A 5,543-nucleotide genomic window follows, 5' to 3' on the forward strand; every position below is an offset into this window, starting at 1 on the left:
TCAGAGATATACCTGGCAGAAATTTCTCTGTGTAGCTGTGGACAGGAAGATTTGGGGAAGAAAATGGTTTGAGGGTCATACCTACCTCAGGATTTAATCCCAGTACCAGCTCTGCATTTGTGAAGATTCATCCCAGTTTCTTGGCTGTGCATACACAACTACCTCTGAGTATCTGTATTTTAGAAGAGAGTGCATGGAATGCAATCAAGATGTGCTGATTATCATTGGTGAGTAAAATGCAAAAGTTGGAAACAAAGAAGAATCACTGTAGTTGGAAATTTTGGTCTTGGTGATAGAAATAATGTTGGGGATCACATGATAGAATTTTGCAAGACCAACGACTTATTAGTTGCAAATATCTTTTTTCAACAACAGAAACAGTGGCTATACATTTGTACTTCACCAGATGGAGTACACAGGAATCAGAATGACTACATCTGTGGCAAGAGGTGACAGAGAAGCTCAATATCTTCAGACAAAACATGGCCAGGAGCTGATTGGGAACAGACCATCAACTGCTTGAATGCATGTTCAAGTTGAAGTTGAAGACAATTAAAACAAGTCCATGAGAGCCAGAATATGACCTTGAATATGTACCTCCTGAATTTAGAGAGCATTTAAAGAGCAGATTTGATGCATTGGACAACAATGACTGAAAAACAGAGGAATTGTGGGATGAAATAAAGAACATCATCCATGAAGAAAGAAAAAGGTCATTAAAAAGACAGAAGAGGAAGAAAATACCAAAATGGCTGTCAGAAGAGACTCTGAAACTTTCCTTTGAATGAAGAGTAGCTAAAGCAAGTGGAAGAAACTACAAGATAAAAGAGCTGAACAGAAGATTTCAAAGAGCAGCTCCAGAAGACAAAGCCAAATACTATGATTAAATGTACAAAGGCATGGAGTTGGAGAACCAAAAGGGAATGACATGTTCAGCATTTCTCAAGCTGAAAGAGCTGAAGAAAACATTTAAGCCTCAAGTTGCAATATTGAAAGATTCTATGGGTCATATATTGAATGATACAGGAAACATCAAAAGAAGATGGAAGGAATACACAGAATCACTGTACCAAAAAGAACTGGTCATTATTCATCCATTTCAGGAGGTGAAATGTGATCGAGAAAGGACCATTGGTATTGAAAGAAGACGTTGAAGCTATACTGAAGGAACTGGTGAAAAACAAGACTCCAGGTATTGACAAAATACCCATTGAGATGTTTCAAAAAATGAATGCCATGCTGGAGGCACTCACTTGGCTATACCAAGAGATTTGGAAGGTAGCTACTTGGCCAACTGACTGGAGACTGGAAGAGATCCATATTTGTACCCCTTCCAAAGAAAGGTGATCCCAAAGATGTAGAAATTATTGAACAATATCATTAATATCACACTCAAGTAAAATCTTACTGAAGATAATTCAAAAACAGTTGCAGCAGTATATTGACAGAAAAATTCCAGAAATGTAAGCTGGATTCAGAAGAGGACATGGAATGATGAATATCATTGCTGGAAGTCTGATAAACCTTGGGTGAAAGCAAAGAATATCAAAAAAGTTGTTTATTTGTGTTGTATTGACTATGCAAAAGCATTTGATTGTGTAGATCATAACAACTTATGGATAATATTGAGAAATACGGGAATTGCAGAACATAATTATATTCATGAGGAATTTGTACATAGACCAAGAGGTTGTCATTTGAACAGAACAAGGGAACACTGCATGGTTAAAATCAAGAAGGGAGTACATTGAGGTTGTATCCTTTCACCATACTTATTCAATCTCTATGCTGAACAAATAATCCAAGAAACTGAACTATATGAAGAAGAACGTGGAATCAGGATTGGAGGAAGATTCATTAACAACCTTTCATATGGTGACAACACAACTTTGCTTGCTGAAAATGAGGATGACTTGAAGCATTTACTGATGAAGATGGAAGATTAGTCTGCACTATGGATTGCACCTCAATATAAGGAAAAAAAAATTCTCACAACTGGACCAATAAGCAGCATCATGATAAATGGAGAAAAGATTGAAGTTGTCAAATACTTCATATTACTTGGTTCTACAATCAATACCAGTGGGAACAGCAGTCAAGATATCAGATGACATACAGCATTTAACAAATCTGCTGCAAAAGATGTCTTTCAAGTGCTGAAGAGCAAAGATGTCTCCTTGAAGACTAAGTTGTGCCTGATCCAAGCAATGGTATTTTCAACTGCCGCATATACATGTGAGAGCTGGATAATCTCTTATTCACACTGAATAAGGAAGATTGAAGAGTTGATGCTTTTCAGTTATGCTATTGGTGATGATTGCTGAAAATAGCATGGACTACTAAAAAAAACTAACAAATCTGTCCTGGAGGAAGTGCATCCAGAATGCTCCTTGAAAGCAAGAATGGCCATACTTCTTCTGGCCTACTTTGCTCATGTTGTCAGAAGGGATTATTCCCTGGAGAAGGATATCATGCTTGGTAAATTGGGGGTCAATGAAAAAGAGGAAGGCCCTCCACAAGATGGATTGACACAGTGGCTGCCATGATGGGCTCAGGTATAGCAAGGATTGTGGGGTTGGCACAGGACCAGGCAGTGTTTCGTACTGCTATAAATAGGGTAGTTTGAGTCAGAGACAACTCGATGGCACCTAACAACAAACAAAAACAAGTATGGAACATAAATATTAATGGATATTATATTATCTTCAAGCAGCATGATAATGACCATGTATGTAACAATTTATAGTTTAAAAAACACTTTCACACACATTATTTCTTAGTGTTCACCATAAGCCTATAAATTAAATATGTTTCTTTCAATTTCATAGAAAAGTAACATGTATACAAAGAGCAAAGCCATGAGTCAAAGCTAACTTGATGGCACCTAACATCTTAAACAACATCTATCTAGCAAAGGACTCTGTCTCTGATGACAAACCTCATGAAACTCCACTGTGCCAGGCTCATATCTGGATGATGTGAGTCCTACAGAATGTGGAAATCCCATAATCCTTTCATGTCTGCTATGTGAGTGCTTGAATTTCTGAGATCTGTCCTTCCCCTCCTCTCCTCTCCTTAACTTCTTCTTTCTCTTCCTCCTTCCTCTACTATCTTTTATTTTCTTATTAGATTGCTTTAGTTTCTCCCCTCTCTTTTTCCCTTCTGTAATGAATATGATAACTTCCCCCAGTTGGAGCGTCTTTGTTTTTCCCCAAATGTGTCTATAATTCTCCTTAAACATCACCCTATTTTTTTCCTCAAGAAGCCTTTTCTTGTCTCCATTGAGACAAAGTTCTACCTTGATCCCTGTCCTGCTTGGCAGGAGCACAAATATCTTTCTGGGTTCATGCACACTTTCTCCCCTCAAAGTACTAGATCTACATCCCCCGCAGCCACTGGCTCGTGGGAAAGAAAAACAAAACAAACAAACAAACAAACAAACAAAACTAACAACACCTTTCATAACCTGGAACCCCCGCCCATTTTTTACTGTTGTCTTTTGCTACTCAGGTTCTTCTGCACATCAGGCCCCCTGTGTTACAACATCTCCCTTGAACATCATTTATATTTATGCTCCGTGCACACTCTGCTTTGGGTCTCCTGTCAACCAATGGTCTTTGCTGCTGAGGCACAGAGTTGCAAAGTAGGATATGCTCTTTCTCTCCTTCTGGGTTTCTGTGTCTTCATCAAGGAGACCTTCATGAAGCTGAGAGAACACCCAGCTTCTTTTCTGGATCAGTCTAACAATCTGGGATATTTTGAACTCATTCAATGAGATTAATTAAGACTGAGAATTTTTGTTTATTTGTTTATTTTTTCATTTTTATGGATACTTTACAAAATCAAGCTGTTGGTCTTTACTATAGGTTAAGGAGAGAACTGGTCTGGTTTCTAAATAATTTTCAATTTCTTACTAAAATATATTTTCTTTTAGACAACACAGATTTCCAGATGGTAAGAATATGATGATGATCATTTGAATTAGACCAGAATTTAATTCTTGTATTATTTATGTAGAGGATTATGTTAGTCTCTGAATAATTTAAAACCAATTCAGTAAGGAAAACCAGTTGGGTTTGTATTTATCTCTCTTTCTCCCTCTTTGTTAGTCACTGTGCATTATGTAATTTAAATAAATGTATTATGCATTATTATATGCATTTGATAGAAATTCCTTATCTTTTATGGAAACTGAAGATCACAATTTTACTGGCAGGTGTGTAGGTCTGCCTCATAATTAAGATAAATATTTTTGCTGAAAATACCTGGCAATTCACTCTGTATTCCCAAAGACTGGAGTACCTGGAATCTAAAGCTACTGTTGTTTTAATTCTCTCTCTTCCACACAACTCTCATTTTTTTTCAGAACAGTAGCTTTGACACATTTCTTTATTTCCTGCATTTCGTAGTACACTTTTTAGTACTGATTGACTCACTGACTGATCTCATTCAATCATAACCTGTGAGGAAGTTATCCTTAGTACCATTTTATATAGGAAAACCCTAAAGCTCAGGGTGACTGTCATGGATTGAATTGTGTCCCCAAATAATATATGTCAACTTGGCTAGGCCATGATTCTCAGTGGTTTGGCATTAGGTAATGATGCTATTTGGCAGTTATGTAATAATCTCCCATGATATGATTTGATGTGATCAGCCAATCAGTTGTAAGGTGATTAAGGTGGGATGCAACACTTCATTCAAATTACAGCCCTGCTCCAATACAAGGGGAGTTTATTTCCAGAGAATTACCCTTTAGCTTACAAGACATAGAAGGAAAGACAAGCCAGCTGAGAGTGAAGGACCTCAATACCACCAAGAAAGAAAAGCTGGGAGTGTAATGTGTCTTTGGACTCACTGTCTTTGCACTGAAACCTCCTAGACCCAGGGGCAGATTGATACCAAGGCACATGGAGGTCTTCAATGGATGCCAGGTCCATAAATATTGAAAAGAGACAGGGAGTTTTCCTCAGGATCAAGAGAGAGATAAAGCTTTCCCCTGGAGCTGGCACCCTAAATTTGGACTTCTGGCCTCCTAAACTGTGAGAGAACAAATTTATGTTCATTAAAGCCATCAACTGTGGTATTTCTGTTATAGAAGCACTAGATCACCAAGTTGCCATGTCTTCCGATTGAGGACTTTAAGCTAATAAATCACCCCAATGGAATTAACCTGCATATCCCAGTACCAGTAGCTAGTTATTTATACTGCACCAAAAGGATACTTAGCAGGAGATGAAGTTGAAACTGGGCCTTAAATAAAATCTCTGTCAGCAAAGAAAAGAAGAGAGGGAATCCCAAATAATAAAAACTGGAAAAACAAGAATCAAAAATAGTTTGATATAAGTAGGAGGAAATAATTTTGCTTAATTGGAGTTAGAACCCATGCCAGAAGAAAGTGAAAACAAAAACAGATGGATAGTTTGGAGGGCTCTAATGCTAGGTAAAACATCTAAAATTGGTGAGAGATTATAAATCACCACCTTTAAATTTGGATCATATTTGTTAATATTTAAGGTGTTTGCATAAATATCACATATTTT

This window comes from Orycteropus afer, unplaced genomic scaffold, assembly GCF_000298275.1.
Source record: "Orycteropus afer afer isolate SDZICR_OR568_19922 unplaced genomic scaffold, OryAfe1.0 scaffold00409, whole genome shotgun sequence".
In the NCBI taxonomy this organism is placed as follows: Eukaryota; Metazoa; Chordata; class Mammalia; order Tubulidentata; family Orycteropodidae; genus Orycteropus; species Orycteropus afer.